This window comes from Podarcis cretensis (assembly GCF_951804945.1).
Source record: "Podarcis cretensis genome assembly, chromosome: 1".
In the NCBI taxonomy this organism is placed as follows: domain Eukaryota; kingdom Metazoa; phylum Chordata; class Lepidosauria; order Squamata; family Lacertidae; genus Podarcis; species Podarcis cretensis.
In genome coordinates this window covers 102,279,586-102,292,674 of record NC_137170.1, presented here as the reverse complement: position 1 = coordinate 102,292,674, position 13,089 = coordinate 102,279,586, and positions in this window count along the sequence as shown.

Sequence of the window (13,089 nt, the reverse complement as noted above, 5' to 3'; positions counted from 1 at the left end):
AACCCTCCCCCTGCTCATGGCCAGGATTCTGAAACTCCACAGGAGCAGTGGAGTAGTGTTGATTTAGAAAATGGTTTGCTGAGGGGCACAGTTTGGAAGACAATAGTTGGGCAGAACAGTGTTGTGAAAGGCAAGAAGAAGAACGGGAAGAGAGTGAGCTAGCAGACTCTCTCTCACTGGATAATGTGCCGCTTCTCAGTCTCAAGGCTAGGAGATTAGTTAAGGTGGCTTTGCAAAAGGCTCAGTGGTTGAGAGATCAGGTGGCTAGGAGACGAGAGGATGGAAGTGACTAGAGGGAAGTGGGCGGAACCTTATTTGAGAGCACCTGCACTCTGAGAATGGTCGCTTGTTCTTTTGCTGCATTCATTAAACAGTTCTGTTACTGGTAAGAGACTGCTTTCTCTTTGTACTGCTTATCTATGGCCAAGGGGGGAGGAAGCAGAGCCCCTGAAGCCTGACAGTAGGGCTGCCAAATCAGAAGAAGAAGAAGAAGTTTTTGAGCTTTTTAAAATGAAATTCACGAAGATCTACACTTCTGACATGGGTGGTTGCCACACATCTGGATTTTCCAGGCCATTTCAGTGATTTTCTCACGGGCACTGTTTCTGACGACCAAATCCCGGCTGTGTCTGGGAAACATATGGAAACCCTAGGTAATATGTTCATAGCCCATGGTCAGCAGTTTCGGATATTTTGTCCTGCATTGTCTTATATAACTGAAAAGTGGGCCACAAAAGTCTTGTTCTTTCCCACTCACAACAAAGCCACTTTATACAAGGGTGGAATGGCACAGGACTGAGTTTTTTGCTGGCAGCCTATAGATACCACGTAAATGTCAAATGGCAGATATGCCTCTTCTTCAATACTTCCCTGATGCAATAGGCTGCCTTTGCACCAACACGAGGGAGAGAGGGAGACCCACAGCTGGAGTAAGATACTTCACTTGAGCCAGTTGCCCATTTTGCAAGTCGCTCTCTCAGTGTAGTGGATCATAGGCTTGGGGCCTTTTCCGTGCTGTGGTATGCATTAGGCATCACAAGAAATAACAACAGTACAATTTCTTACTGTCTACAGCACAATGCCGGAAAAAATAACCCATCAAATTAGGAAAGCACGAAAACAATAATATGACAGAAGCGTATGGTGTTCAAAAATAAATCAGAATTGTTCCAGCTTTAATTAACAAACAGAACAACATGCAAACAAAAGAGCATAAAGAATGGCTATATATCTGGATTTTCAGTCTGTCATCTCTATTTTTAAATCTGAGCATGTGAAGCTGTTCAAAACTGACAGGCCGCAGTCTGAAATTTAGCATTTCATAACATCTTTGTGAAAGCAAATCAGGGACCTTTTTTTTCATCCTCCCAGCCTGCCCCCTTTAAAGTACAGTGTCTGCTTCTAAATAAACACCTGGAGACATGAGATATTTAAGCTGTCAGTGATCATTCTTTCCCAGAACTGTCTAGGTGATCTGTAGAAAGGCTTCAATTTTTCTTGAATGTACAAGGAACGAGGGGGGAAGAGGAGATTGTAAGGAATGTGACATCTCTGTGAGGAAGCTGCTACGGTCATGGAGCCTGTAAATTTTCAGAGCTCAGGTTGTTGCATTAGGCATAGCTCATAGCTCAAATCTTCACTGTCAAGGGATGGCAAGTGGTATGGCCACACAGGAGGCCTGCTAGTAAGACAAAAAGAGAGGGTAAAAATAATTGCTCAGCTCCTTCTGTGAATGAGGCAACCTGAGACTTTCATATTTTACAGCTTTCCTGTGCCTCATGGGCTGGCTTTGAGGTCCAGGCATCACGCCTGAAACAATTAGACACCCTGGAACCAAAAGTTCACATCCGACAGGGTCAACACAGTACTTCCTCCTCCTATGGTTGCGATGATCAAACAAGAGGTCGTGCGGTTTTTACTGGATGTGAGAGCTTTTTACAAAGGGAGATTGAAAACTCAAAAAGCTCTGTTTGGACATTAAAGTATCCGTGGCATTTTTTAGACGAGCAGTGGTTGGCTTCTGGTATTTCTGATTAAAATGTTCCACTTCAGAAGCTTCCCATAATACTCCTGTTTTGAGTTTGGTTTCTTTTTCCCCTGTTGTGTAAGATAGTGAAGTGGAACTTTTGAAATGGGGCTGGCCCAGGACATTTTGCTGCCTGAAGAAAAGAACGTTGGTTGTCTATGTCCTCCCCACAACACTGTTTCATATATAGAAGCTGACCAGGCTGCTGGTTGAAAAACATTGCTGTCAAGATTCAGCAGGTGCCCACTATCTGCACTTTCCAGAAACAACTGAATAAATTTCTTTTCTAAAAAGCTTTCCAGTTTCTGTTTTGTTTTAAACTGTTTTTTCAGCAATGGTTACTGAATTTTGTACATACCCTTGAAATGTGTGAGGATGGCAATCAATCAATCAAAGTTGGATCTTACGTCAATACCCATGATAGAGCAATTGTTTCCACTGTACCCAAGAGAAACTGGGGAGGCCATATAGTTCTATTCTCTTAACATCTCATTGCTGCTCCCCGGTTCTCAAATATTTCCTCCTGAGAAAACCACCTCCCTCTGCCTAGAGAAGAAGAGGAGGAGGAGGAGGAGGAGGAGGAGGAAGAGGAAGAAGAGTTTGGATTTGATATCCCACTTTATCACTACCCGAAGGAGTCTCAAAGCAGCTAACATTCTCCTTCCCCTTCCTTCCCCACAACAAACACTCTGTGAGGTGAGTGGGGCTGAGAGACTTCAAAGAAGTGTGACTGGCCCAAGGTCACCCAGCAGCTGCGTGTGGAGGAGCGGAGACGCGAACCCGGTTCCCCAGATTACGAGTCTGTCTCTCTTAACCACTACACCACACTGGCTTTCAGAGATAGGGCCAGCCTTGGGAACAAGTGTTCATATGTACATGATAATATTTGCACATGAAGACTTCAATATGAACCCCCAGAACATCATGTAGGAGTAGCAGAGAGGAGATCATTCTGTCTGGCAAGCAGAAATGCTTGCAATGACAGAATGATCAGAAAGGTACAATGTTGAATTCCTTCCAAGCTCTCCAGCTCTTTGCTTCAAGTTTCCTCCTATATTCTAGTAACAGGATACAGGTGGCCACCATTTTATGTGCGTCCAAATGACATGGGATTGCTGATGCACAGGTCCTTTCGTACCTGGAAGAGGGCGGAATGGGGGGTGGAATTGGGGCGGGGCGGGGCAGAAGAGGGTAGGGCACACTTATGCGTGCTCTTCCGATGTGCACGGCAACCAGGAATGGAACCCCTGTGCAAAATGATCAACACCTGTCCTACATTTAACAGGAATCTTCCTGGGCTGAACAAGAGGTGATGTGGACTATGTCAGATTTCCCCATACTGAAAATAAATAAATAAATAAATAAACAAACAAACAAATAATATCACATATACATTTTTTTCCTGATCAAATTGTCTTGGAAGCCAATCCATAATGGCAAGCCTATGCATTTACAGCTGGGGTGCATTTGCAGCTGCAATGTTTGAGGGAATAATAAAGGATTCTAATACATGGAACCTTTTTTTTCAAGTCCATTACCATAAAAGAAAAAGAAAAAAGTGACATATTTGGTTACTATTGCTGTCCAAAAACCACAAAACATGAAATGTGAGAGTTGTTCTTCATTTGCAGGATTACTTCCATAGCAAGAATTAGCTTTGGTAGCAAATATTTTGAATATGAGGTTGATGTTCTTATCCTTGGAATATACTGCTTTAGATTCTGAAAACCTGCCAGAATATTTCTTTATTCTCCCAGTGTTTTAGCATATATCGGTATAGGACTGTGTTGATTACAACTATAAAATACAAATTGGCTCACAGCTCTCTCTCCAAGACTGTGTGAGGATTAAATCCATAATACCTGGGCCTGATACTTTTGATAAATCTCAATTGAAGATTCCACATCCATGCTGCATACAAATGTCTCTGCTTCTACGTGCTTTTCTCTCCCACACATATTTTTAATCACAGAGGAGCAGAATCATTTGTTGTGAGAAGACTTTATTGGATGCAAGAAATACACACCTGTGCTGGAGGCAAGGAAAACAAATAGGTATATAAAAGGAGAATTCCCTGGACACAAGATCCAGATTTGGGCCAAGTACTCTTTAGTGAGAGAACCCCAGCAGAGATTAAAAATCACAAATTCAGCAAAGTAAAGCATGAAAATATAGGCTGTTAGAGCTTTAAAATATGCTCTTATGAGTTCCAAAACAGTCTCCTGTTTCCCCAGCATAGAAAAATACCACATGTTTGGTAACTTAAAAAAATGTTTACTTACAAACTCTCCAAAGGTCAGATTCATGTGCTTCTCCATACAGCAGTCAGAAAACACAGGCAGTAAAACTTGGCCTAGTTATAGTGTTGAGCATTCAGTGATGGTGGGGGCAGGGGACACAAAAGAATGTGAAAGTGCATTAGGAGTAGACACAATATACTGCAGGAAGCATCCCACTTACTAAAAATTGGTACTGTTTGCTATTAATGAGATTTTCACATAGCCAAAGCTGACAAGGTATGTGACAACATTGCTATTCTCAGAATGAAGACTTAAAAACAAACAAACAAAAAAAACAACCCTGCTCAAACTGGCACAAAGAATGTGATCACGGGAGTTTCAAATAACACTTTGTCTCCCCCAAAATTTCACACTAAAAGTTTGCTAGCAATCATTTGGTACAGTCCTATGTAAACCATAGTCATTAAACCTATTTGAGTGCTATTAGCTCTCATGCACATCAGCATGAAAACAAGAAGTGGAGCTACATATGAGCTATTTGTGACTGTGTCCAAAATACTAACAAGACTTACTGACACACACACACGATACACAGAAGAGCTAATAACACCCAAACAGGATGAATGGCTTTGGCAAATCATATTCATTTGTCTCCAGTATTGGTTTGGAAGTCACAGCTTTGAATTCTCAATCAGTATCCTATCCAATGCACACTATTTCCATTTTGTGCAACTCAACGTCCATCTTCTCTGTGTATGCCCTGCACTCTCCCCCAAACTGTTCCAGAGGGCTTGAGAAATACCTAGAATGGGATTAGGGCATGTAGGGGCACAAGAGGAGGAGGAGGTGAAGATCTGTTGCACAACTAGAAGTCATTGCACTGAGGGAATGAGTTTGTTGAATACTGCCCGTACTTCCAGACTATCATTATTTCCCACTTCCTAACTGAAGTCTGTTAGGAGTACCAGGAATTGTAGCTCTGTGAGAGGCAAACTACAGTTTCCAGGATTCTTTGGGGGAAATAAAGTGCTTTAAATGTATGGTGTTTGCTCAGCCTGTAGCTGTTTTTGTTTATGGTGCTGTTCTTACATTTTATTCTTTATAATTGCTTCGAATTATTGCCATGAGCCTGCTGAATAAAAGTGGGACTGAAATCTTTTAAATGTATATATACAGTGGTACCTTGGTTTACGAACTTAATCCATTCTGGAAGTCCGTCCTGGAAGTCTGGGAAGCATGCTTTCCCATAGCAGCAGGGGGACTCAATTTGCAAATGGAAAACACTCAACAGGAAGTGAAACATGTTTTTATTCCAAGGCAAAGTTTACAAACCAAAACACCTACATCCAGGTTTGCATCGTTCTTAATCCACGTTGTTCATAAACTAAGCTGTTCTAAAACCAAGGTACCACTGTATATGTATACATGCCAGAGACTGGCTGAGAAGAAAAGCAAACACACAAAAAAGTGGCTCTCGCATGAATGACTGTTTATGAATCTTTGTAATTTCTAGGTTCACCTTCCAGATTTCCTTTAGGTATAAAACTTACTTTAGCATCAGCGGAAACTCTTTGTACCTGATATATGGAAATTATCTCTTTGTATTTAAGCATTAAACAGCAGGACCAGTGGAAAAAGGGCCAGTACAACAACCTCTCTCCCTGTTTTCCTAGATAAATTCCATGGCTATTACAACGCAAACCCTACAGTAAAGCTGCACTTTTCACTGAAGCGTCCTGTAGGGTTCTCTTCTTGCAACAGAGGAAGAAGAAATTAAAGCACAGAGCTGGACATCATGCACCTTGTAGCCATGACAATAGCAGAGCTAATTCTGCAGGGACTGGTTGCTACCACTGTGAAGAGGTTCTCTGTATATTTCTCCCTCTTTGAATGCAAAAGCCCTTGAAAGCATGAAGAAGGCAATGAATTAGATTAGCATTTGAGATTATAGCTAACATCATAGCCCATGTTCAGAGCCCACAGGTCAAGAGCTGCTCCTGTGCTGTGCGGTTTTTGGCAAACAATGACACCAAGAGCTAACCACAACCTTTGCAGAGTACATTTGTAAGAGACCAACCATGAAGTTTCACTCTGAGAATTTTTTCCAGCTTAGCTGAAAAGGCATAACAATAGCCGGTCAAGGACAGTTTGTACAATACCTTTTCACATGGGGGCAAATGCAATCAAGAGATTTCACACATATTTGTGCAGCCTGAGAAACATCCTTAATGTGTAGGGACACAGTCAAGGAGAAGAGCATGAAAGATAAATTATCTGGCTCCCAGCTACAGCCCGCCTGTGGATAGGAGCAGATTGACTCAGCTGAGTACAACAAGCTTTGGGAACAAGAGATTGTAAATGCCTGCTACCAAAGTACAGGCACCAAAAGCAGAACACCTTATTTCCCCCTGCTTCCAAACCTTTCACATTTTCTTCTCCTTCATTGATCTTGCTTGATAATTCCATCATCCTTTCACGAGGTTTTGAAACAGAAAGGCAAGTGAAATGGTATTCTATGGAATGTTCTGTAAAGCTACAGCAGCCAATCAGGTTAATTGGTTCTAAGTAATTGTTTGGCTGTTAACATTACTTGGGTTATTTGGTATGACAATTTGCTGGTTGGGTGAAAATCATAGCAACATGATGAAGATCCATACCAAGCAAAGCTCAGCTTCCACTTGCTATACGGTCTAGTGAAAAGGAAATAGCCTTTGCGAATGTTCAAAGAAGAGCCCGGGTTGCTCTTGAAGCTGCATGTTAATCTGATAAAGTCTAGTTTTGCAACTCCAAAACTATGCAGGCCAAGGTTAGGGAGCCTGTGGGCATCCATATGCTGCTGAACTATAACTCCCTTCTGCCTCAGCATGCACAGGTTGTCAAGAGTATGGCCTGCCTCTGTGTCATTAGATACCTTGCATGTAGCAGCCCAGCCAGCTAGTACAGCCCCAGGACTGGCGTCAGTGAAAAGCACCCACTTCAGAGAAGGCACTGTGGGATAATTCTGACAGTGAACTCGCCCTGTCATCTCCACATTCATCACCAAGGATGCAGAGATGACTACACTGATGCAAACAGACTATGTTCAGCCTACTCAGAGGAGTGCTTGCTTGCTTGCCCAATCCTGAGATTTGGGATGTCAACAACACTAATAAAAGTGCATGTCCCACTCTTAGAAAGGAGAGCTCATGAGATGTGTGTCAGATGTTGGGTCAACGCCTTAGCTTTGGCCTAGCTATTAACTCTAGAGCTCTAGCTCCTGTGCTTCCCGACTTTGTAACCTGTAACTCTACTTACATCTGGGCACCACAGAGAATTTTGGAATAGAGTTTTTATTCCTAACAACTGCATTGAGGGTCCCAAGTACTGAATCTGCAAGTGGGAGCCAGGTCACTCGGTTTCTGAGGTCACTAGGAAACCTGGAGTCAGGAAAGCTGGAGAGACACTGCCAGTTATTGTAAACAATGTTGAGCTAGACTGATCATTGGTGTGACATGATATAAGACAGCTTCCTAGACTACGAGTAGGAGATTCTGTGACTGATGGTTCCCTGAAGAAGAGAGAGAGAGAGAACCAGACTGGCCAACTGCTGACCAAGTTGACAGCTGTTTGAGGTGTCCTCTTTATTTAAGGCTATGATAAATGCTTGCTGATAGTTTCACATGCAAGAAAGAGCCAGGTTTCAGGTAAGGAAGAACAAGTTGTGAGAATTAGAAATATTTCACACCAGAATGCTAAATCTTTCTATGGAGTTTTGTAAGCAATGTGCTTGGACGGATGTCCTCTATCAATCTGAAGTGTTTACTGCCAGATAGTGCCAACTTCATCATGGAGCCTGGGTGCAGCAAGATATGTTTATACAATAAAAAATACCTTTCTGACCCCTGGACTACTATTAAAACGATGCTTTCAAGACTGTTAGGGACAAAGAATCTGTTTGAGAAAGTCTATTTGTCCTTTTTTTTGCAGCCTTCAGAAACTCACCATGAGTTTCTAAGTATGGCAGAGTAAGTGACATTAGCGGTGTTTTCAGCTGAGCTATACAGCTTGACTGAACATTTAAAAATTTCAAATTCAAAATGTCAACATTCCTGAAAAGTTCAGCTCCAATTTAATATAAAAAATACATCCTACTTGTAATGAGCAGACCTGATAGCTGACCCATAAAGAAATAATTCTTTTTCTTTTTTGTAGCAATAGAAAAATCCACTGAAATGCCCGCATGTCTGTCTTTAAAGGTATAGTACAGCATCTGATAGAATGGATATTGCCTGAAAAACTTGTCTGAAGTTGGCCATTGTCCAAGACAATTCTCATTCATTTGAAGAACTGGCCTGTGTGTTCTCCAGTGCTTACATGTAGCCCCTATGTAAAGAGACCAAAGTCTGAGGAACATGCCGAATCTCTATCTACAGAAGATATACAGACCCTGAAGTATCTACTTTGCACAGGCGACTATCCATCTTCCACCATAGTTTGTAGCAAGTACCACCCTCCTGAAAAGGAATTCTGCATTTTTGGGGTTCTGCAGACAGGGGAAAAGTCTAGTGTGCATGCAGATCCTTAATGCATGCAAGAACTACCAACCTTTTCTTCACCAATGGTTCTACGGGGGAAGTAAATGCAACACCTTATGTATATGGCAAGGATTGCTGAATAACAACAAAATTATAAGGAGATGAACTAATGTAGCAAAGTAGTGAATCATCCAACTGTAATACCCCAAAATTAAAACATTTAGCATAGATCATCAAAATGTGGTTAAGTAAAAATATCCCAACACTGCAATATGTGCATGATTATGAATGAACAAAAGTGTGTACAAAAGCAAATGGGCCTTATTGGTCTTCCTGAATTGATCCATAAACAACAAGACAACCTTGTCTTTCTATGCTATATATATCATTGACTGGCTGAAGAAATGACAACCGATGGATAAAATCAGTGATTACATTATTAAATCAAACTGCTGGATTTGTGAATTGCTAGATTAACATGACAATTATAAACGTTTTAATTATAGTGGTTGTTGGGTGTTTGTAAGAAAGAGAATATAATGCTTGTTCTATTGATGTAGTTTGCATTAATAGAACAAATAAATGACCTTATAAATGAGAGTATCAACATTTATTTCCATCTGAAAAAAATAATTGTTCCCTTCCCTTCTCTTGTTTTTCTCTTACCTTTACAAAAGGGAATAGGATGAAAGACTGTTGTGGTTTTAAGAACACTGAATACAAACTTCACCTTTCAAATGAAAGATAGATAATATTCCATGATAGGCACTGATTTCAGCAAACATTACAAATAATGCTGGCGACAATCATCTTGCAATCATGGCATTGTGGTCCAAAAAGTTTTATTTTTCTGGGGAAAAGCATGATCCCCATTTTTTCTGAATTGCTGTACAGCCTGACAGTTGGTGGTGAACAATACAGACCTATTCAGGCATTCCATTTACTTCCATGACTGCTGTCATGGAAGGAAATCCACACTGTCTTGTGCATCTCTGGCAAGCCAGTTGGAGACTGCGGTCTGGATGGTCTAGTCTAGACAGAGCTTTCCGATTTCATCTGCCATCTGTAAGAACTAGGCCTTAGAATATAAACCTAATGTTCCATTCATCTGGCAGAATTCTGAGCCTTCTCAGAGCATCAGGAGGCATGTTCAAGCACATGACTAACAGCCTTTGATAAAAAGAGTTCTGCAGAAATCAGGGTCAAGGTGCTCATCCTGAGACAGGATTGAGCTACACAGGTAGGGTGCAATCCACATCTCATTGAAGTCAGGGCTGAAGCTACCGTTGATTTTTAATGACTATAGACCCAGCCGTAGTTTCTTTGGGACATGCAACAGAAGGGCAAGATTTAGTCAGCACTATGTTATTTTGTGACTGAAAAGGCATGGCTTTCAAGGTTTCAGTCAGATTAAAGTATGATGCTTTCAAAGAAAAGGAAAGCTTTGTTGAGTGGAGGCTCGAAGCAGAAGCTGGAAACTCTTTCATTCCCATTTACCAAATTCTAATTCTGTTCCATTCTTATTTTAATCCTCATTCAATCTCTCCTTACTGTTCTCTGTCTCAGCTTTTCCATCACCCTTGGTAGTAATGCTCTCAAAGAGATGCATGAGGGCTCATTAGTCGGCAAAGCATTCTGAAGATGTATAAAGACCTAAATTACATATAAGAATTATATATATCAGTATGGCATGAAATGTTATTCAAATCCCCCCAAACCACACAGTGGGTTATGTTTCATTAATCACAATCTACCGCGTAAAGAAATAATCAACAGTATATAAAAAAGTTGACTACTTTGGATGATAGTTTTGTAAAGCCTTTATTCTTATATCCATATTTTATTAAGTGCCAAAAAGCAGCAACCCTCTTATTTTATTTTACTTGAACGTTAAGCCCAGGCTGATTTATTGATGGCTGTGCTTAATTTTTAAAACATTTTCTCCTTGAGAAATTAGTCATCTGTCAGCACTCCTAATGTACACACAGTCTGGAGTCTTAGCGTTTCGCATAAGAAGCTTAGAATTAATGTTTAATTCTGCAGTTGTTGCCTCCCCGCACCCAACCCCCTGCTTTTCTACCTTAGCCATGCTGCAAAATCTGTTTGACAGTTGACTAGGCAAAGAAAAACCCTTCACTCAGATCCATGGTATTTGTCTGTCTGGTTGCACTATAATAACTTTTGAAAACAGCATGGGTTCCCGGTCTGAGGGAAACTCCATGCATCCAATGTACAAAATCCTGTTGCTACTGATATTGCTGAGACAACCCCACTCCCCATGAACAATCAACAGAAAGGAAAGAGTTAATGGGAAGATCATCCCAGCTGTGAATGGACACTTAGTCAACTTTGAATTTAAAAGGGATGCCTGCAGAAAAGCCACAGGATAGAACATGTTGCTTTCAGCCTTCCCCTACTGGAGGGCAGAAACTGTTAGCAGCTCCTCCATAGCCATCAGTTTACAAAGAGGCAGCTCTAGGGGAAAACAACAGGGTGTGCGTGTGCACACCCAGTCTTCACAACAACTGTTTCTAATTTACTGATCTCAGAGGTACGAAGGAATATAGGAAGCTACCTTACACAAGGCCAGACGGTTTACTCACCGAGCCCCGTATTTGCTGCTTTGAATGGCAACAACTCTCCAAGGCCTCGAGCAGAGATGTTTTCCAATCACCTGCTACTTGATTCTTCACACAGCTCTAGGAATTGACCTAGGGGCTTTCTGCATGCAAGGCCTGCAAGGCTCTACCATTGAACTATGAGTCATCCCCATTCATTCTTAAAAAGCAACAGTGAAAGGAAGCAGCCACTCTTTTCTTTTAATTGACATTTTTATTGAAAAGTTTGTGTTAGCTTTACAACAATATACATGGTGTTTTTCCAGCCTCCACTGTTACCCTAGTACAGAAGATGCAAGTAGTAGTAGTAGTAATAGTAGTAGTAGTAGTTGCTATATCTTTAGATGGCACTCGATCACCATTTTCATAGGACTATTTCCTACAGGGTTCAAGTGGAGGAAGCATTTTCTGGAAATATGACCAATGCTGTGCTTCCTTGATGCATTTCGAGACTTGTAAGATTCCAAATGTATTTTGTTTTCTACTTTTGCCTTTTGTGGCTGGCTGTTTCACAAATAGGGACGTGGGTGGCGCTGTGGGTTAAAACCACAGAGCCTAGGACTCACCGATCTGAAGGTCGGCAGTTCGAATACCCGTGACGGGCTGAGCTCCCTTTGCTCGGTCCCTGCTCCTGCCAAACTAGCAATTCGAAAGCACGTCAAAGTGCAAGTAGATAAATAGGTACCGCTCTGGCAGGAAGGTAAATGCCGTTTCTATGCACTGCTCTGGTTCACCAGAAGTGGCTTAGTCATGCTGGCCACAAGACCCAGAAGCCGTACGCCAGCTCCCTTGGACAATAAAGCGAGATGAGTGCCACAACCCCAGAGTCGGCCACGACTGGACCTAATGGTCAGGGGTCCCTTTACCTTTACCTTTACCTATTTCACAAATATCTGTATAAATATAATTTAATTGCAAGAAAATGCATGTCTGTGCTGTCCTGTATGTCATCCATGCCTCCAGCTAAGGATTCTGACTGGATGGAATTCAGTGTCACACTTTGATGAATGTTCTGTCTGCACAAGCATTGCAGTTTTCAGGATGGAATGATTCCCCCATGCTGTTCTCAGGGTTCTCCTGACCGCCCCTGCGGCCAATTTCGGGGGGGGGGCACATGAGGAAGGAGAGGAGGGCAAAGGCCCCTTGCTCAAGAGGAAGCCCTTGTGCAAGACTTCCCCTGATTGGGCTTAGGTGGGTTGGGTATTGGGAGCACTGTTCTATAGCGGTTCCGCTCTGACTTGCAGGGCTGTGTCCATAAAGAAGTGCTGGGAGACTGCTTCTCAAGCCCATGACAGTTGTGTTATGGGGTCCCACAGGGCACAATTTTGTCCCCAGTGCTATTCAACATCTCTATGGGATTTTCACTTTTTCACCTTCAAGACACAGATGCAAACAATTAATTCAGCTTCTCTGCAATCTCTTCATTCTCATTTAGCATACATTTGGCTCGTTTTTCATTCAAGAATCCAACCACCTTGTTAAATAACTTCTTGTTGTTGAGCTTAATGCTTTTAACAATGTGCTCCTCAAGTAGTTCTTCTTCTTCTTCTTCTTCTTCTTCTTCTTCTTCTTCTTCTTCTTCTTCTTCTGTGTTCATTTTGTTCTCTTCTTTTGGACAAGACTTCCATAGCTTAACCATGCAAAGCATGAAGAAGTGCCTTCTTTTGTCGGCCCTGAAACTTTCAGCATTT